Raw genomic sequence first — 22365 nt, forward strand, 5'->3', positions numbered from 1 at the left:
ACACAGGCACACAGCAGCACGCGTGTAATTGATAGCCGCTTGGCATGGTAGCTGCGGCCCTGCGATTTGTAGAAACCATAAAAAGATATGTCTGGGTAATTATGTTTGTCGTGATATATTGAAAGCAGGAATCGGTAAGCTAATCAGAGAGCCTGACAGCTGTGCCGTGCAGATGCTATCAGAGCCCTTGTCCGAGGCAATGAAATGAGAGCAGGTCATTTTAACAGGTAACAGCTGTTCACGGCTAATTTGTTCAATTAGGAGAGAGGCTGGCAGAGGTTGTGAAGCAAGCAAGGCTCGGGGAGATGTCTGTTTTGATGTTCTTGTCCCTCTTCCAAGCAAACGTACAATTATTTATTCGCAGAGACCTCACACTTTTATTTGTGTATAGTATTTAACAGGCACAAAGAGGCACGAACACATCACCCCTGGCCCTATCCTCTCCTCTCTGCATTGGCTCCACATTTGTTTTAGAATTCAATGAAAAAAAATACTTTTGGTTTTTAAGTTACTTCATGGTCAGGCCCCTGCTTACATCTCTGGCATGCCTCAGCACCACTCTGCTCCCACGTCCGTCCGATCTGCCGATAAAGGTCTCCTACACATGATCCAGTCCTGTCTCAAAACCAAAGGGGACCGTGCTTTTGCTGTGGCAGCTCCTCGTCTCTGGAATATTTTGCCCCCTGACATCAGATCTGCTCCCACAACCACTACTTTTAAATCCAGACTCAAAACACATGTCTACACATTGGCCTTTGCTTCTTAGTTTCATCGTTTTTCTCTTTTTCTTCTTTTTATCCATATTCTGTTATCTTGCCTTTTTTATTACACTGTGGAATGCCTTCTGTTATGTGTTCTATTCTTGCTATTTGACGAATTTGTATTACTGTTAAATGTTACTATTTTTTTATTTTTTTTACACTTTTTACTCACATTTTACACTGTACAGCACTTGCACTGACCAGGTCTTGCTGTTTACATGTGCTATATAAATTAAACTTACTTACTTATAACTGTATGTATACGTTTCAAGGTATTTGAAACACACTTAAAGGTGCACTATGTTTGTTAGCAGTTTATTTCCAGAAAAAAGAAAAGGTGAGATGCAAAAGAAAGTGAGTGATTAACAGGACTGGGTAGAACTGTAAGTAGGCCTATGGTTTAACAAGGCCCACGCTCAGCGGAATTCAGCCCAAACCCAAGAAAAACCCAGAGTTTCTTGAAAGAACCAAAATTTGCATAAAAGGCAGACATTATTCAAGCATACGTACGTACACATTGACACGGTTCTTTTGTATTTTTTCAAGAATGAGATATTTAGCCTGTACACGTGTATATATCAAATGGTTCACCTCTGTGGCATTCGCTTTAGCATCTGTCAAAAGCAATAACCAGTGTGGTCCTTTGCAGTGCACGCTCCGTGCCCAGCCTGGCCCTGGTTCCACTGAGCCAACAGGATGATATCACATTATAATGAATTAATCTATGTTTATGTCTTCATTGTGTTATGAGTGCTTTCCTAATGATTGACTTCCTGAATTGCTCTTAAATGAATCCCTCAAACATGTTCACCTCAGGGTGAAGGCATTTTGTTTGAATTCAGTTTCAGTGAATCATTTACTGGAAAACTGAGTTCAGTTGCAGGTTCTCTACAGCGATTACATGGGTTTCCCGTCTGTAAACAATCCCTGGCTGTGTGCCCCAATGCTGTGCACCCCTGACTGCGCACTCTTCAACATCTGATCGTTGGAAACGGCTGTCACTCAAAAAAATACACTCACGTGGTTGGCTGCTTAGCATCTTGCCCCTCCTCACAGCGCAAATGTTTGTAAACGGGAAAACTACAGTATGTATAGATGTGTATGTCCTGGGTAAGTAAAGAAGAAAGAGGGGGTAAATGACAACTGGCTAAACATACGCTCATTTTCAAGGTAAGACCACCGATCATGTTGAAATGTCTGTTCGGTACATTTACTCTTCCTTTCAATTTCATGTTGTGAGTTTCTCATTCATTCTTCTCATTTTTGTCACATGAACCTTAACTTAGTCAAGCCTACTTCTTTTTAAAAGGGTAAAAAATAGTTGAAGCTGAACAATAACAGGTTGTAGCCAATGATAACTATGTCAATAATAGACTTGCTTTCACATCGCAACAAACGGGAACAGGATATAAACAGCTCAGTGAAGAGGAACCAGCATTACTAAACTAAATTAGTAACACAGGTTTCATTTGAATGCAAATCAATAGTTACTCTGTATAATTTGCCTGCAAAGATTACACAAGGGACACTGAGCAGCCTAAATGCAATCCAAATGTGTGTGTGTGTGTGTGTGTGTGTGTGTGTGTGTGTGTGTGTGTGTGTGTGTGTGTGTGTGTGTGTGTGTGTGTGTGTGTGTGTGTGTGTGTGTGTGTGTGTGTGTGTGTGTGTGTGTGTGTGTGTGTGCGTGCGTGCGCGCGTGCGTGCGTGCGTGTGTGTGTGTGTTGTGTGTTTACTCTTACAGTGGGGTAAGCATAACAAACAAGGAAGCTAACTGCCGGTGGATACAACAAATCTGTTATTTTTAGAAACAAGCATTCGTTGTTTAACATTTAATTAAGTCACCTGGATGTTGAATTGAAAATACAGTATAACACACAACATCAACTGACTCCAGACACGTGTCTATGAGCAATGGACACTAACCTACCCTTTCTGGTTGATCATAGTTTTAGAGCCTCCCTCTGCCAGGAAATTGAGCCTCTGTGGACTAGTGACCACAGCAAACCAGGCTGTCAAGATAGAGGAGGTGCACCCAGCCCCCTCCACTCACTGTAAACAAAGTAGCTGTGCAGGAGGAAGCTCACTATCTCACATGGTGAAGCAGCACATTTCAACTAATTAAACACTCAAACAGGCTACCTTTCCAAAATAAAGAGTGCCCCCCGGGGACTATTGAAAGTGCAAGGGGACACACCAGTGCCTCTTGAGGGAGTGTTTGCTGCTGGTAGAAAATTGTTGAGCTGGCCATTGTTCGTGGCATACTGCATGTCTTACAATACAGAGTGGAAAAGTGCATACTACAGTATGTGAAGACAACTATATGTGTGCGTGTGTTGTAGCGAAGGGGAATAGAGTTGCCCAGCTGGGACTGAAACCCAGACCTACTGGGGTAGTAAACTGGGGCTCTGACCGCCACACCAAAGCGTGCGTGTGTGTGTGTGTGTGTGTGTGTGTGTGTGTGTGTGTGTGTGTGTGTGTGTGTGTGTGTGTGTGTGTGTGTGTGTGTGTGTGTGTGTATGTGTATGTGTGTGTGTGTGTGTGTGTGTGTGTGTGTGTGTGTGTGTGTGTGTGTGTGTGTGTGTGTGTGTGTGTGAGACACATTATGACTTAAATTGGTTTTTTTTTCTTTGTGCTTAGCTTGAATACAGGAAAACATGTCTTCAAGAAGAGAATTCAAACCCAAAGTATCCCTGCTTTTGGTACAGCTTGCCATTATTATGCAGCATTCTAATACACAGGTAAAAGCACAATACAAGGGCATGGCCCTTTAAGGAGAGCTCTATAGGACCGGGTGTGATTAAAAAGAGGATTGACACACCATAAAAGCCTGACAGGACCAGAAAGAGCAGCCGGTTCTTTTTGTAATACACTCACAATATGAACAAAAAGAGAACTGAGTTCTTTTGCTGTCGGTTCAGAATTGGTCCACTTAAAGAGGACTGAGTTGGTTCACTTATGGGGACTAGGTGTGAAAATGTCACTGAAAATGAAACAACACGTTTCCATTTTTCCTCTTAATTTTTTGTACCGAAATCCAAGATTGCTGACATGACATAATAGTCTTTAAAGGAACAGTCCACCAATTTTTGATTTTCGCATATTTGCAGTATTTCCAGGCATTATTCATGACAGTGGCGGCTGGTAGTCTGTCAAACAGGGGAGGCTGTTCAATTACAACATGTCCAGAACGCAAAAAAACAAAAAAAAAGGGGGGGGGGGGTCAATTTTGACACACATCTTACATTGGTCCTGAACCACATATGGCCTCACACACTAAAGGACTCTTGTTGAAACAAATTTGTTAATCATTATCCCCCTTGTAGCCTATTCATAGAGATTTTTTTTTAAATTATTATTATTATTATTATCATTAGACTACCTCCGCCACATAATGATGTGATTGAGTTTGCCTTCGTTGTCTTAGTTCATTACTGGGTGCACGGCTTAACTTACCACTAGAGGTCGCAAAATCTTTAATTATTTACCAGACATTGCCAACCCAGTAGGACACAAGGACTCGCCAGTTAACCAGTTGGTCAGACACCACACCACGAAAGCTCAAAAGAAACGGTTGTTCTTCCCTACCTTTTTCACCAAGTCAATATTAGGCAGTGCTCTGCTCTGCTCCTTGATATTCATTTTTTCCTCATAAGGACGACTGGAATTCGCCAGAATTTAATCCACAATGCTTGGCATTTTGCATAGCTCTCTAGCTTTCTTGCAAGCTAGCCCTAACGAAAAGTAGGCAACTTCAACTTTTGAATTGGGAGATTAAAAAGGATAAGGACGTGCCACTATTAAGACTTTATTCGCAACACTAGGTTTACAAGAATATGTACACAAAACTGGAGTACACCGCAATGAATAGCTTCCCCACTGGTTACCACGACGAAACTTCTCAGTCAAATTAATAACATATCCGCATTTCGAAATGAAATCAACTACTGTAGCCTACTGACACGGGGTTCACCCAATCACAAGTCGGAGCTCCAGTCTCCGGTCCCTCCCCCCTCCTCTCTCTTCTCCATTCACTCCCAGTGAGGCTCAGTCTCAAAATCAAAAAAATTTCACGGCAATAGCCAATGACCGTTTAGCATTTTTCCATTGAAAAAGCATACAATCCCACATGCCATTGAAGTCCATTGAGACTCGACTCGCTTGCGTTGTCTTGAGCGGAAAAAAAACTCGTGCGAGCCTCGGGATCGTATTACAGATTGGTTTCATCTCTAAGTTGAGCACATGCATTTTCTATGGAGCTGGGTCTGAAATAGCAATGTTATTAAGTCGTGTAAAGCATTAGTTTACATACTATTCTCCGTGATTTTGGACAGGAGGCGGCGCCTCCCTTGTACTCAAGGAGGAATCGCCTCTGATTCATGAATGTGCATATCATTTTCTTTTCAATACTTAGATTTATTGGTCCAGAATTATTAGCATAGCTTAGCATAATCACTGGAAGTGAATGGGGGCATTAGCATCAAGCTACAAGTGATCACAGGACAAGATTAAATAGCTGTTTTGCACTCTGGTGAATTTTACATTAATTTTAAAGTACTTTATAAGTACATTTGATGATGTCTTGATTGCCCCCATAGACTTCCATTGCTACACTTATTTTGGCTATACTGTTAAACTAGGCAATGGAAACACATAAACAAAAATGATATGCACATTCATGAATAATGCTGGGAAATACTGCAAATACGTGAAAATCAAAAAAGGGTGGACTGTTCCTTTTAAGTCATTGTTTTTTTCTTGTATTTGCAATAGTCACAAAGGATACAGGACTGTTCAGTCAGCCATTACATGGAATTCATTCAAAAATGATTCATTCTGTTGAAAAAAGCAGCATGTCATCCAGAAAAGCATTGGATGTCTCTTTATATAACCAGCCAATGGGTACTGTCCCCTCGGGCAATTTGTGTGCCATTTATCTGAATACAACATGTTTCCATTTTCACCTTTACTTATAGATGCAAAATCAAAGATGTCCAACATTATAGCAAAATAAGGACATTTGGTGCTTTAAGGTATAATGCCATTCTGCAGTCTTGTACACCTGTATTTTGATAGATATAACTGTCATTGTATGAAAATTTCTCAACATTTATTTCAAAGGAAAAGCTTCTGGAATGTTTTGGGGTGACACACTATAAATCTTGTGCTGATGTTGGCTTGCACTTGGCTACCTGTTGCAAAAAGTTGTCCAGTTGCATCCAAACTTTCTAAACTGATTAGACAGTAAAAGAAAATCCTTTTACTCTATAAAACAACTGCCTTTGGAATATCCAAAAGAATGGGCAATGGACCACCTTCATGAAATTCCACATATTATTATACAGATACTGTGCAGCAGCATCATTGAGGAATGCAGCAGCATCATTTCAGTTCTGTCAGAACCAAATGAAATAAGAAATGAGACGGGAAACAGAGATACATTTCGGAAGCTTTATTTCGAATACAGATATTTGTGTTTGGCGGTATGGCTCTGTTCGGAGGAAGTTCCCCTGCTTCTCCATGAGCCCCATGGAAGTCAATACAGGGAACAGCCTCAGGAGGAGTGCCTTCCATTTGGCTGGAAAGACAACCTACCCCGTAGAACAGAGCAAGCAGCAATGACAACAGTATGATATTGTTTGCCAATGATTAGTTTGGTGGAGCAGGGGAGGTGGTGGGTGCACAACAAGCAGCAAAAAGCAATAGCAGGAAAACAAATTCAGTAGGCTAGTTTAAATAAAGCTCGCCAAAGGTCAGTATCCAATTGCGAGCAGTAGCTGATTAACCAAAGCGCAGCTGATCGTGGAGAGCTGTAAGGGTTGGGTTGGCGTCAGCCAATAGGCAAAAGGGGGGTGGTCTGCCAGAACTATCGCAGGTTGCTCAGCTTTATGGACCTGAAAGTACCATTAATGTTGCTTTTGCTATACAAAATGTCGGCCATCTTGGATTTTGTAATGGATTTGGTTTATGTAATGGCTGACTTCACAGTCATGTAACAAATATTATCAATACAAGCAAACAATGACTTTATACTGTAGACTTAAAAATACCAAATATGCCAATTTTGCCATATATGATGTCGGCCATCTTGGATTTTGCCACTAGAAATGAAGGGAAACATTGGAAACAAGATATTTTCTTTTCAATGTTGCCCTGCAAATAAAAAAAGATCAACTGAAGAAATTCAAACCTTAAAACAGGATTCATAGCGAATTTTCTATACACAATGGCAGCCATCTTGGATTTGCCACTAACCATTAAGGAATGGAAACAGGTGGATTTGTATTCGGAGGCAGGGGGGCAATGTTCCCTCTAAGCTGCGCATGTGCGCAATCACGCACTGCTCTCACGTTCTCAGCGCAGAGCAAATCCATGCAGCGCAGGTAAAACAAGGCGGCACATTTGTGTGGAGAGGCAGTTGATTGTTGTCCGAAATTTCCACTCATTGTAGCTTTATAACATAAAATCGAAATAAAACATATTCTTTAGATATGAAACATCTATCTTACAGCAGTTTAAGCGATCACTAGACGCGAACTTCTGCTTACAATCAGCATTGCGCCTCCAGCTGCTTTTTCAATAGCGATCAGACAGAGCGCGGATACGCCGCGCTTCGAATGCTGATCTTCAAAACAGTGACCAGACAACGTTGTAACAGCTGTCACTCGCAGCCTAATCTACGGCGTTCGGTTGTGTTAAGTAGCCTACACAAAAAGCCTAAATCCATCTCTGTATAATGGATAGAAGACAAGTTCTAGCTCTCCTAGAGCTCGATCGTGAATCTGATATGAATGTTGATAACGGTGTCGAGCATCTGGACCGATTTTAATGGATGCCTGTCATAGCTTTGCGAGTGGCAACATCTCTCGCGCTATTGGCATCATTGGAAGTGCGTGCTGCTTTCTGCCAAAGAGTTGGTTTAAATTCGTCAAAATGGTGTTGATGAAAGCATTTGTCCACGCAGTGGAAATGTCTTGAAAACATATGAACTAAGCTTAATATGCCTAAACGAACTACTAGCCTACTGATAAGAAGGTCCATAAAACCCAGTTAGCCAGAAGGTCAGTCAGACTGTCCGGTAAGAAAAATGTTTGCTTCCCAAGATCTGAAATTTCCACGAGCTCTTAAAGTGACAGTGCATACTTTTACTTCATGTAGGCCTAATTTAAGCTCAATATTTTAGTCTTTTAAATTTGTTACATAGGCCTAGCCTATTATAAAACATTTAAAGCCAAATTAAATGATTCATCCTTTTAAATATAAATGCAACATTCTGGGCTATTGGGCTGCTGTAAAGATACTTTCTTTCCAACATCTTACAAATGTAGGCCTAGCCTACAATATATTGATGTTGGTGGTTTGATGATTAAGTAATAATCAAGATTTGGAAACATTACTTAACTGATTTTGTAATATTCACTATAGTGAATGACAATATAATCAACATATTATGAAGCATCAATGTTACCCTTAAAATGGCGGGGGGGGTCCGACCCGCTCACCGAGGTTATTGGCTCTGCTCAGTGATATAGTGCATTTGCTCAGGCACCGAAAAAATTAGAGGGAACATTGATGGGGGGTATGGGGTCCTAAAAGTAAAAGAAAAAAAAACACCAAGTGGAAAAATCCATGTGAAATGTTCCTAAACTTACTGAACCCGCACTATAATCCTAGCATGTAACTGCTCAGTGTAAGAGTAAGATGTTTTACATAATGGAGAGAGCAGACTAATGAAGAAGTCTCTATGAGTCATGGCATTCCACTGATGACTCTGAAAGATGTTCTCTATGTGCCTTGGACAGGACATCACCATTAGACTCTGCAGATCTCCTGGAAGTTGTCATGAAGGTGGTGGGACATGTTATGAAACAGTGGAGGTACTGCCATTGCAAGAGAGGTTGGACGGGAGAGAACTGCAGTGAGAACATTGATGATTGTAAGAATGCAGCTTGTTCCAAGGGATCCACATGCATTGACGGAGTGGATAACTTCATCTGCCAATGTTCACATGGACGCACTGGTGAGGAATATGTGACAGCTTGTGTGTGTGCGTGTGTGTGCGTGCGTGTGTGTGTGTGTTTCTCCAGCCGAGAATTTATTTTTTTTTACATAATGGCATCACCTTGATCAATACAATTGCTGACTTCCTCCTTAGTATGTAGCTTAGTTTGGGTCATTATAATGTAAGCACCATTCCTAAGATGACTGCTGCTGTGTGTATGTCCTTTACAGGTCTGTTGTGCCATCTGGAGGATGCCTGAATAAGCAATCCTTGTGGATACAATAGACCCTGTCACACCAACCCCATCAATGGGAAATTTGTTTGTTTATGTCCGAGTGGATTTGGGGGTACTTCTTGTGATTTGGACATTGATGAGTGTTCTATAGGTAAGAAACAAAAAGATGGGTAACTTTGTATATTCTTCATTTGTGATCAGGAATGGAAATATTTACCAGGTCTGTCATGCCCAGCTCCAAGTCCCCCTGATTTGGGAAGAACCTCTTGCCTTAAAGGTGTACTGGTGGCCAGAGTATTGCAACGATGCTGCTCATTAAAACTGTGCTGCCTATTGCCAAATTTGATCTTTTCATGTTTTGTTTATTAAAAGCCAATATTTATTATGACCAAAGTACAGTACATATGTCTATTTCTGGAAATTCAAAATGGCAGACATGGAGAAGATCCCATTTCCATGTATGAAAAGTGTCATTTTCCCAGTTATGATGAAAACTTAGAATTTGATGGTGCTGGTAAGTATTTGTGAAAAAGGTTGCTCAAAGAACCTTTGGATTCTTGTCTTCTCTAAAGAATCTTGAAGAAATCCTCTGTGAGAAAACCAAATTTGTCACCTATCCACCTTATTAAGCAGGATTACAAGGGCAGCACTATTGCTTCCACACCATCTCTGGTTGTGTCACAGCGTCGTTTTACTGGGTCTTTAGTGGGACAGCTATTGATATTCAGCTGAAGGAGGTGTCTCTTTAACCGGGCGGAGCAGCTGCTTTAAAGGCAGTGTGATCCAGGAAGCTAGCATACAGCAAGCGGCTGTCTTGCTCATGATCATCCCTCATTCAAAGTACCACACTGCTTTGTCTACTCATGGCTTAATTACTATTGTTTTGTTCCCAGATAACATTTGAGTGCAGTAAAATTGTTCTGTGCATACGATAAGTGATATACGTGTAATGTACACTTGTGTCTGTCTGTGTTCGCTACAGAGCTAAAGCAGAGACGGTTTAGGTAGGAGGAGACCGGTCAGTGTAAGCATCCATAGAAATTAACGGTGAAGATTCGTAACGCAAATATGGCGTCTAACCCGCACATCTCCCGCCTTTCTGGTAACAAGAGCCAATGTGCCTGCTGAGCTGCGATGACATTGATCCAATCATCTGGCTGCATTGGCGCACAAGAAATGTTGCACATGCTCAGTTGTGAAAAGCCGTTGCTCTCGTGCCGTTATGGAACTACTGCACCTGCACTCTGTCAAAAAAAAGTGACTTAAAACGCTTTATTTTGACTTGTATGACACAACCAAGTCTAGATTGATCAGTTTTTCACAGTGGTTTCAGAGATTGCCTGATGAAGGTCTAGTACCTAAACGTCGTTTATTAAAGAAAGAACAGCGAAATAGTCAGTGTGCGGGAGTTTCTTTGAACTATCACAGTGGTTTCAACCATATGGTTTTCACAACCACTGGGTTCCCTCCCGTCCTATACTCAGTTTCCCATTAATTTTTCCCATTGACTCTCAGATCTGGTCTTACTAATCGCGAAATAGCACCTCGAAGGCGTCAACAAGATGGCGGCCTACTGACATAACTTATACAAGAAGAACTTTGGCTAAAGTTAGTTTAAGTAGCTATCTTAAAATCTTGAGGCACAAAATGATCATTTGGAGGAGCATAGTTGAATGAAAACATTTTGCAGGGTTCCCACTCTAATTCAGATATAAAATTCCATGATTTTCCAGACCCAAAAAAACGGAATTTCCATGACCACTTCCGTAAAAAGAAATGACGTTAAAACGTTTTTTAAAGTGTGAACATTTCAGATTATCTTCACCCCTAGAGCCGACACCTACCCATCGCCAGACTTCAGTGGGTTCAATGTATTCTAGAATGTTGCAAATTACAGCATGATACCAAACCGTCTCTGGCAAAGCGTTGTAGTATAACCAGTAAGAAACAATGTTATACACCAAACATAAGTTTTTGCTTTTACCCAACTGTTAAGAAAATTCCATGATATTCTATGACTGAAAGCAAAATGATGAAATTCCATGACTTTCCATGACTGGAAAAGCTTTTATGAAATTCCATGATATTCCAGAAATTCCATGACCCGTGGGAACCCTGATTTTGTGTTGTATTTATACACTCATCAGTGACACAAACGATGTTTATAGACCCCAAGGGTCTTTAAATTGAGTAAACATTTACACGTTGGAAGCCTCTCATATTCCGGCCTCCATATTTGTTTTTGTTGCCTTGAAATTGCATGGACTAGCAGACCAGATATATGCTGTGGTAACAGAAAACTTGGGCGGGGATTGTGGGCGTGGTAATAAGGTGGATAGGTTTAAAGAAATATTTGGTTAATCAGTTGTGTGAGCTCCCTAACAGTGCCAAGCTGAAGGTCCTTCTAAGGGCCTTTATGCTAATGGTGCATTCCCCAGAGGTAGGAGCTTCCTAGTAGGCAACCAGAAGGCAGCTACCTCCCACTTGAAAGCGTTCCAACCAGCAAGCTAACCAAACTACAAACATGGAGGGACAAAATACATATCCACTTCTCTAAGATGTCAGCAATGTAAACAATGAGGTGTAAACAACACCATGCTTTTTTTTTCATGTAGCCGCATTTCATCTTTGAAAGAGGTAGTGCCAATAACATCACCTTAGAAAGGTTCATGGGCGGTTTTGCAACTGTTAACCTGTCCAAATCAACTCTATTTGTCAATAGAATGGTGATTGCTGAGTAATGTGCAACATAAACTATTCCTAACACTGTGCGCTGCCATTGCTGTGATGACATCACTATTGTCAATGGGACCAAGTCGGTCTGCTTCACTTTTGCCCCAGCTCGCGACTTGTGGTGCGTTCCCCAGGGTTGGGAGATGGAATGTTTCTGACCTCCTACTTGCTGAAATGCATTGGAACGCCTGTTGAAGTGGAATCTTCAAGTCGCGAGCTGGGGCAAAAGCGAAGCAAACCGACTTCGCCCCATTGACTATCGTGATGTCATCACAGCAATGGCAGCGCACAGTATTAGGAATAGTTTATGTTGCACATCACCATTTTATGGACAAATAAAGTTGATTCGGACAGGTTAATGGTTGCAAAACAGCCTGTTAACATTTCAAAGGTGTAGTTATATTGACATTGCGTATTTCAAAGATGAAATGCGGCTAAATGAAAATAACGCATGATGTTGTTTACATTGCTGACATCTTTGAGAAGTGGATATGTAGTTTTTTTCCCTCCATGTTTGTAGTTTGTTTGACTTGCTGGTTGGAACGCTTTCAAGTGGGAGGTAGCTGCCTTCTTGTTGCCTACTAGGAAGCTCCTACCTCTGGGGAATGCAACATTAAACATTCCGCTTCAACAGGCGTTCCAATGCATTTCAGCAAGTAGGAGGTCAGCAACATTCCATCTCCCAATCCTGGGGAACGCACCATAACTCCCATCATCGACATGCATGTGCTTGTGACCTTGTGATGACGTCACAAGACAATCAGGGTGGTGAATGGAGAAAAATAGGCTGACAGTGGGGAAACTTAACTGTTTTCTCCACGAAGGCTTATGGTGCATTCCCCAGGGCTGGGAGATGGGATGTTTCTGACCTCCTACTTGCTGAAATGCATTGGAACGCCTGTTGAAGCGGAATGTTCAAGTCGCGAGCTGGGGCAAAAGCGAAGCAAACCGACTTCGCCCCATTGACTATCGTGATGTCATCACAGCAATGGCAGCGCACAGTGTTAGGAATAGTTTATGTTGCACATCACCATTCCATGGACAAATAAAGTTGATTCAGACAGGTTAACGGTTGCAAAACAGCCTGTTAACTTTTCTAAGGTGTAGTTATATTGACATTGCGTCTTTCAAAGATGAAATGCGGCTAAATGAAAATAACATATGATGTTGTTTACATTGCTGACATCTTTGAGAAGTGGATATGTAGTTTTTGTCCCTCCATGTTTGTAGTTTGTTTGACTTGCTGGTTGGAACGCTTTCAAGTGGGAGGTAGTTGCCTCCTTGTTGCCTACTAGGAAGCTCCTACCTCTGGGGAATGCACCATTAGCGTCAGCAATGCACAAGGCCACAAGCACAAGTTGAGGACGGTAGTTGTGATAATGGAATGTACCCCTGATGTGTATGCATGTTCGAGGTCCTGGCCCTTGTGAACATGGAGGGCAGTGCATCAACACCATTGGATCCTTTCTCTGTCAGTGTCCCCACGGTTGTACAGGCACTCACTGTGAGGAAAACATCAACTGGTGTGATTACAACCCCTGTCCCAAAAATGAAACATGCATTTACCACACAGAAGGATGCCACTGTATTTGTGAACCAGGCAAGTGTTATAATTAATAATTACAGCTTTCAGCTGTCGGAACAACATGTGTCACTTTTGAATGTCCAACCTGAAATTTGTAAGGGCACCATTAAAGACTGGTTGCCACTGATGCTATATTTCTGTGCGACTACTGAAAACATTGAAACTTTGAAAAGCTGCATCTGCCAACAAAAACTTTCAAGGTCTTTGCACAACTTTGTGAAACAATGCTGATTTGTACAATAGGTTGGGTGAACTCCAATATTCATGTAAACAAACAGGCCTAGATTTACAGTAGATTTTTACACTTCTTATTCAGCCATTGAGGCTGGATGCTGTGTACCCGCTGCATTGACCTTGGTGGCTGGAGCTGCATAGACGCAGCATTCAGGCTCATGAGATTTGAGACTTTCCTAAATGTGTTATGAAAGTTGATGGTCTTTGCTTTGTATGTGCTTCGGTGGCTGAGATTTCCTTTTTCATAGGCTGGGGGCACCTTGTCCCAAAGAGGGCTTAGGCTTTTAGTAGGCGTTATTTACAGGTGCCTTGGGCTAAAATGGGTTAATCAAATCAAACACTGCTAAAAATGTTTTACCCTGTGTCCAGGTCAGAACTGCACACAGAGACTCTGCAGTTCTCCTGGAAGCTGTCAAAATGGTGGGACATGTTATGAAACAGTGGGAGATAACGGCAACAGGACATACTGCCATTGTATGAGGGGCTGGACTGGGAAGGACTGCAGTGAGAACATTGATGAATGCCAGGATTCTCCTTGTGCAAAGGGATCCACGTGCTTTGACGGGGTGGACTCATTTTCCTGTCAATGCCCACATGGACACACTGGTGAGGAACTAATGTGTGTGTGTGTGTGTGTGTGTGTGTGTGTGTGTGTGTGTGTGTGTGTGTGTGTGTGTGTGTGTGTGTGTGTGTGTGTGTGTCTGCGTGTCTGTGTGTGTACCTAAGATCAATAAAGGTGTCAGACAGCGTTTAGTAAGGAGCAGTGGACGAAATGTTAAGCTTTTAAAACAATTGCCATGGCTAGGATGACTGATTCCCATGTTATAAGTAAGAATCAATTAGGAGGATGATGAATGCCAATAATAGGCCTGATGCCTTTACAGGTCTGCTTTGCCACCTACTGCCTGTGTAAGCAATCCTTATTTAAATGGTGGACAAAGTCACGCAAACCCCATCAATGGATAAGTCATCTGTTCCTGTCAGCCTGGATATAAAGGTACTTAGTGTGTGTGAAGAGGTGGATCACACTCAGGTTCTTCTTTTCTTCTTTTTTTATTTTTCACGTTTTACATTGCAGCAGAAAAACATGTTGCCTACTACGTTTGTACTTATTGTGTGTGTGACCATGAAGTTATCCTGAAGGAAATGATCCTGAACTAACTTGTCTGGTGGTCATGTTTTCCTCCATTGTTTGACTCTACCGCAAACTCAACATGGATGTTTGGAAGATAACCCTTTGTGTTTTTGTCAATATTGCACTGTACGCACACGTCTGTGTACATTGTGACTGTGCAGTACTGCGGGCAAAATAGACATAAAATTGGCATGGCAACGAGTTCATGCACAAAAAGTGCACATGCACATGTATCCTGCATCAAGCATGTCCTTGGCCTAAGGCTCACAGCAAGCATGACCCAGGCCTAATGCTCTGTGACGTGACACTTCCTGTGTGTATCATGCCTTTACAGGTCAGTTTTGCCACCTATATGATGCCTGTGTGAGCAATCCTTGTTTAAACGGCGGACAATGTCACACAAACCCCATCAACGGAGAAATCAGCTGTTCCTGTCAGTCTGGTTACAAGGGTACTCTCTCTCTCTCTCTCTCTCATAGTGCATAATGGCAGCATCATCATATATATAGCATCGTATATTAAGAAAACTGCTCCTTTTCTAAAGTTAGATCGTCAAATTGCTCAACTAGTTTGTAGTAAGAAGCAGTGAAGAAATACAGTAAGTGTAGTTGCTGTGATAAACGAATCTCTGTGACTTAATGCTCTGTGTGTACTGTGCCTTTACAGGTCAGTTTTGTCACCTGTATGATGCCTGCTTAAGCAGTCCTTGCTTAAACTGTGGGCAGTGTCACACAAACCCCACCAATGGCAAACTCACCTGTTCCTGTTTGCCTGGATATAAAGGTGCATACTGCCATGACGGAGTGTGTTCTTCGGGTAAGAAACTCAAGTGAAGAAACTTTCTTCATATTGTACACATCAGGTGTCGATTCATGACCAGGCCTACCAGCTGCCTAACCAGGCCTAACCGTATTTGGATCCTGTCGTTGTCATTGTCCCAATGGTTATATGGGGAAACGCTGCGAAATAGTCCTGCATTGGTGTAAGTCCAATCCCTGCCTCAAAAATGAAACTTGCATTGACCACATGGAAGGATACCAATGCATCTGTGAGCCAGGTAACATGGGTTGCATGGGTTATATTACGCTAATCCGACATGTTGCTATCAAGACATGTTGCTATTCCGATGTTGATGTCTATTGTCGGAATACCTGCACGTTTCACGGCTTTCACTTGTGGGAAAAATATGTGTTCGTTGGAGAATGTCCAGAAAATCCAATTGCTTGAACTTGGTGTAGGAAACGAGCAAGGACACTGTTTGCTCTAAAAAAATGGAGAGAACCTGGAAATTGCTGGTTGCCACCTAACATATGCTGACAAAAAGTTAGACTTTGAGGTGATGGCTTGTCCAATACATTGTGTTAAATTGCATAATTGATGCAACTAACATTGTTTCCAGGTCAGGACTGCACACAAAGAGACTGTGGTCCATTTGGAAGGTGTCAGAATGGAGGGACGTGTTTAGAATCAGGCAGTAAGCGATCCTGCATTAGGATGGCTGGACTGGAGAAGACTGCAGTGAGAACATTGATGACTGTGAGATGGCATCCTGTGCAAAGGGAGCCACTTGCATTGACAGAGTAGCCTCATTCTTCTGTCAATGTCCATATGGACGCACTGGTGAGGAATTTGCAAAGATTTTTGCACATTTGCAGCATTACCTTTCTCGATACAATTGCTTGGCACTTTGCCTGGTGTTTGTCAACGATCAACAACAAACTGCGATTTGAAGGAAGGAACAAACGAATGAAATGTTCTTGTTCAGAATTAGGTGCTGTTTCTGGGATGACTGACACTCTGTGACATGACACTCAGTGTGTGTGTCATGCCTTTACAGGTCTGTTGTGTCATCTGGATGATGCCTGTATAAACAATCCTTGTAAATACCGTGAACACTGTCACACCAACCCCGTCAATGGGAAAGCCTTCTGTACATGTCTGATTGGATTTAAGGGTCCTTCTTGTTATGAAGACGTTGATGAGTGTTCTTTCGGTAGGTGTCTAAGATTCTAAGTATTCGGCATGTGTTTTCTGCATGGGTTGCTAATTTGTTGTAGTGCCATCATTATGCATACACTACAATAATCCTCTATCATGTGGTTTCTTATGCCAGTTTCCTTTTGGTTCCTGACAAACATAAGATAGGCTGAATACTTAACAACAGGTGTGTTCACATTAAACCCTTAGCATAGAGCCTATGTTACATTATAACATTACTGTAACCAAAATTGTAATGGCTATGTCTTCATCTCAAGGCAATGCAGGCTCCTTGCTAATCAAATTGGACAATTGAACAATGGACATGTTAATAAAAAAAACTGATTGCAATAATAATTGCAAAGTATCAAGTAAAAAAAAAAACGGCGAAACAGATTAAGACATAGTCATTAACATTGCAGTGACAATTAGGTTATAACCGAGCCTCTGAATGAAAGGGTTAACTATGTATGTGTGTATGTTTCAGGTGTTAACCTATGCGAACGTGGAGGGAAGTGCCTCAATACCGTTGGGTCCTATCGTTGTGAGTGTCCCCATGGTTACACTGGGAAAAACTGTCATGAAGTCATTATGAGTGATGAACATCCATTCACTCCTAAAATGTGAGGCTCAGCTGCCCATCTTGACTAGATGACATTATTCAAAATCATCTACAAACATTATAAGTACCTTATTTTACAAAGTACGTTAAGAACAATTAACAAAAGCGTATTAACAAATTATTTCATTTATTCATTTAATTTCACATTAGATGACTAACAAAATATAAGTTATTGTGACATTATGTTACATAATACAATCAGGCCTATAGTAATTGTGGCATGTGTTGTCAAGTTGGATTGATACAGACTAATGTTATAGCCAAGTTTCTTGACCATGTTTATTATCTGGGGGAATGGTTCTGGTGCTTTTTAAGACATTTGTGGTTTGGAAGTGGTCTGTGGAGTGTTTGACAGCTGCCTTATCTTCTCCTAAATGTTCACAATTGTCCCACCTCCTCCTCCTCTTTTTCACCAGTGGTCATGCTTTAGAATCCTTCCATGCACATAGAGGGTCCAAGCAGACATCATCCCGGGATGAGGGCATGCCAAAAATGTACTTTGACAACTGTGCGCCATCAAATCAGGGGGCGAACATCGTTTTTTTTTCTTTTGCTTTGTTTACCTCTTTTGTTTTTACATCAACACATCCTCTTGAGTGCCTGGTTTCACTAGGTTCTACTTATTTTACAAATTCTACTGTTCCTACAGTATGTTAACTGGAAAGGATTAGACTACTACTTTGTTGGACGGTGCCAGTCAGTGTTTATGCCAAAATGTAATGAATAAAGTTACACAGCAAAGACATCCGTCGTCTTATGTTGTGATCTTGAGTGTTTTGTACATCTGCTTAGGGAAATAAAAGGAGGATTACATGATTCAGAGGGAAACACAATACATTACCATATTATACTGAGAACAAATCATTGATTCAACACCATTTCTCTAGATTCACTATTTAAATTTTGCCGTGCTAAGTACACTTGGAGAGACAATGGGTACAACTCAAACTATCACTTTCCATCCTCTCCTTTTGCTTGTGCCCTTGCCCACACAGCAGAGGACTCCGATGCGGATCCGCGTTCAAGTCACCACATCCGTGTCACTGTCACATTCGTTTAAGTTCCCCTTGGCGGATCAGGGTCGCCACCGTGCGCCGCCCCAAATTCTACTGTCAAAACGTGGATTATAACCGGATCCCTATCTGATTCACAATCGCGAACGCGCCGTAAAATCTAACGGACGTTGGTACAGTTTTTGTTAGAGCAAACACGACCGAACAGCGCTCTCCAGTAAGTATTGATTTATTTATATTAGGTGATACACAGAGGTACAAAAAGTATATCTGAAGCTTCTATACTATCAATACTTATTGATATTTCGTAGGATTTTGTTTTATGACTTTAAAAAGTGTATGTTAACCCTAGCTGTTTTCAAAACGAGACAGCTAATTCATTCATTCAAAGGCATGGAGAACTACATTGGCTATTGTAGTATTTCCTAAATACTGTTAAAATATGATGCCATCCGATACATGGAGGAAGTGCAGTTGAATAAAAATTATCTATACCCATTTTAACAGCCTTGTTTACGTTAGCTTGCTAGCCAGCTACTAGCAAACCGGTTGGCTGAAGCAAACTTGTGTAAAGTGAAACGTAGTTTCAATACTCTAATGAAACGGCTACATTGGTCCGAATTTGGCTCGTGGTACACTTTTACACGGATTGGTGATGGTCTCAACAGGTTTGACACCAACTGTGTTTTTAACGGTAAAAATCCACAAGCGGTGACATCATGTTCTCCTCACGTTAACGAAATCCAGGCTAATTATTTATTAGCAAAATGGATAGCCATGAACTGCGCCCTCGTCCCATATGCTGTCCATCATTGGTGAATGAATGAAGTAGCTGGGCTCATAGTTTGATAGATGTCTGTGGTTGGGCTACAAATATCTGAATTTGCTCTTAATCTTGTGCAACAGCAAACAGGTTGAATTACCTCTGGGTCGGACAGGGCTATCCAGCTGTTACCCACCCTGCTACGGTGATGCTCGCCTGCTGCCTCCCGGCTTTTACGGACCAAGAGTAAGTAGGACATTGTACATCTTATAATATTCAACATCATTACTGTCACGGGATAGAAATGTGAAAGAGCGTTGTCCATTCCATATGCAATGCAATGTCTGAGTGTCATCCTACGAAATTTAAATGAAAGCTCTAGGTTTAGCTCTACACCTGTTGCCTTTTCAGATCGGAGCGCTGATGTGATGTTTCCCCATCGACTGATGAGGGAAGGAAGGCAACCACGGCATGCGATTGTTCAACATGACAGTGAGACAGAAAAATCATGTCAAGATAAATAAAAAAATCATGATGAGTGAATTTCTTCGTCAGGTTGTGTTTTTTCCGGGAGCTTATTTAAACGTGTCTAGACTAGGTCTTTGTTATCTGTAGAATTAAATCTAAATGCTGTTTGAAACGGTTAACTGGTTTAGTGTTCGTTTATTGGGATTATACAGGGATTAAAGTTTTCCGTCGCTATGACGGATTTCCGTCAACTGGATTTTCGTTTGGACGGATTTCCGTCCTTATAATTCATGTCAATTAATTTACAATTTTTACTTTCCAACTGAACTCAAATCGAGAGCACTCCTGGTCGAGAAGGGGAGGAAAGGTGTGTTTGGTCTACGGATTTAGTTATACACGCCACCACCGGTGGTGTCATACAACAGATTCACTTAGTAGTTTTGAGCCATCGTCTTCCGTGTTCCAAAAAAAAAAAAAAAAAGTACACGAGCGGTCAACAAATCAGTTGCGGCGCAGCGCGAGAGATTAAAAAACAAATAGCCAACATTGTTGCTGATGGCAGAAAAGAAAATAAGTGTAATACTATGTCTTTAAAGTGCAATGACCATCATTAAACGAGTTGGACTGATATTCCAATATGGGCTAATAATAACGCATATGCATGGAATGCATAGCTGGAAGAAGGTGGACACGTATGTTTCCATTATCATTGCACCTGCCGTGGTGGATAGTTAGAAAAAAAGAGAAGTTTACTTTGACTGCGCATGATGTCCTTTTCATTAAGGGTTTTACTTTTAAGCATTGTGACTTTTACTAACATTATTCATAGCCCCAATGGGACGGCTCATTGGCAGCTAGCTAGGATATAGACCATGCGTAATACCATGCGTTTCATCCTCAAAGTTTAGCGCGTTTGACTGGCTACGTGTAGAACTAGCTCTAGTTGTCTTTCTGACAATTTACAGTCTCACCTGTAATCATAGCATATTATCTTTGTTGTTGTCGATATATATTTAAGAAATAAGTTAAAAATGGGTTGCATTTTACAGGGGTCACGGAGGCTATCCCTGGCAGAGTCAATATTTAATTGTTATGTCTTGTTCTGGGAAGCAGTGTTCTGATGGGTGGACTCATGGTCAATAATCGCCGTTTCGGTGTTTGTTTCACTTCAAGGCTTGTTGTAGGCTACTGTGATGCTATTTTTGCTAACTGGAATAGTGTGCAGCAACAGTTGTGTGTGTGTGCTTGTTTTTGAGTGGCTCAACGTCTGTGCCCATCATCTCGGACTATACGCTTCGTTTGAGTTCAGTTATTTGCGCACTCAAGACTGATAGGTGGGTGATTTGCCTTGATTCGAGTGGAAAGTTACGCGACAAGATTGGGAAATTGTGTTACTTTCGATAGACGTATGTCTGTGACTGTGTCGTGTCTGCTTGTGTCGTGTCAGCTTGTAGGAGAAAACACGGGTGCGTGTAGGAATCGGGGACGTTTTTTAAATCAATGGTAAGCGTGTGCCTGTCACCGCACATCGAGAAGCAAAAAAGTACCGGTAGCCATAGGTTTTCAAAACGGTAGAACACAAGAGGTAGACTACCGCACCCTGTTTGTAAACGTCAAGTTATCTGTAACAGGATGAATAGTGAAAAACATACAAAACAACCAACTACTAGTTTTCTCCCTCTGATTGCTATGACCAGTGCATTATTTTTTAAATGTCAGAAATACTGCAAGCAATGCGCACCAGTGCTTTCACCAGAACAGTGTTTGCCCATTCTGATGGGAAAGACAAAATATAGCCTACTACTACTACAAAAAAAACCATAATGGGATCACTGTATCAACGCATTGCAATTCCAAGTCAATAATTCTGTGATATCAGCTAGACCATTTTGAAGCAACTCTCATTGTGTATCCATTCTGCATAATGTTGTGAACAATTAATAAACAATGGGTAGAAATAAGAGGAAATAACCAAAACATGCCCCAAATTGCAGTTCAATGTTTGCAGTCTGATATATCCATTATCCCTCCATTCTCGGCCAGTTCCAGTCAATCTGGTGGCCTAGGCCTGCCCCCTTTCCCTCTTTCCTTTTTCTTGAATTTAGAAATTGCCATCTGTAAACATAGCATTGTAGGCCTACATCTGATTGAGCACATCTGATCTAGTACCTACAGGTACATTCATACTGAGAGTGTATATAGGCCTACTGAGTGTATAATGGATATTCATTGTTATTATATGGTTGTGACGTCATCGGTCGAATGCTCCATTCATTTCAACGGGGCTCCCCAACGTTCGCACGTCTGTTATTTTTCGATAACGGACGGGTTGGTCTATAACAGACCGCTGTCAATGGCAACAAGACTTTTCACTGCTAAAGCGACTTTTCAACAAGACTCTAATCAGCTGCTGTGATAGACAACACCTGTTGTCCTGGCTACCTAGATGTTAGCGGTGTTCCACAACGGCACTGTTTTGTTTTGCGCAGCAACAATCTTTTGACATTAAATAGGTCTAAAGAAATGTCCCCGCCATGTGTGAATCATTTAAGTATACTTGAAAAAGGTAGGTCTGCACACTGCCGATGAGCTCCAAAAATAAACTTTATTATTTAAAATGCAACGTTTCGATCACACTGGATCTTCGAAGATCCAGTGTGATCGAAACGTTGCATTTTAAATAATAAAGTTTATTTTTGGAGCTCATCGGCAGTGTGCAGACCTACCTTTTTCAACTATCTGATTTTTTTGTCTGGCACCTGCAACAAGTGCTTTTGGATGTGCGCACCCTACCCAAAACTACCTCATTTAAGTATATCCATATAATAAGCGGGTTAACT

General features: G+C 41.4%; 1 long non-coding RNA gene across 1 annotated transcript; it reads left to right on the forward strand.

Moving 5' to 3' along the window:
* The first annotated feature begins 1773 nt into the window (after nucleotides 1–1773).
* On the forward strand, nucleotides 1774–19571 carry LOC134456279 (uncharacterized). Its single transcript, XR_010036298.1, has 12 exons — nucleotides 1774–1931; nucleotides 3399–3499; nucleotides 8561–8778; nucleotides 8991–9146; nucleotides 13917–14153; nucleotides 14432–14544; nucleotides 15017–15133; nucleotides 15349–15498; nucleotides 16082–16302; nucleotides 16520–16675; nucleotides 17147–19303; nucleotides 19469–19571. It is a non-coding gene; the product is annotated as an uncharacterized LOC134456279 (long non-coding RNA).
* Nucleotides 19572–22365: the final 2794 nt, after the last annotated feature.

The sequence above is a fragment of the Engraulis encrasicolus genome, chromosome 10 (assembly GCF_034702125.1).
Source record: "Engraulis encrasicolus isolate BLACKSEA-1 chromosome 10, IST_EnEncr_1.0, whole genome shotgun sequence".
In the NCBI taxonomy this organism is placed as follows: domain Eukaryota; kingdom Metazoa; phylum Chordata; class Actinopteri; order Clupeiformes; family Engraulidae; genus Engraulis; species Engraulis encrasicolus.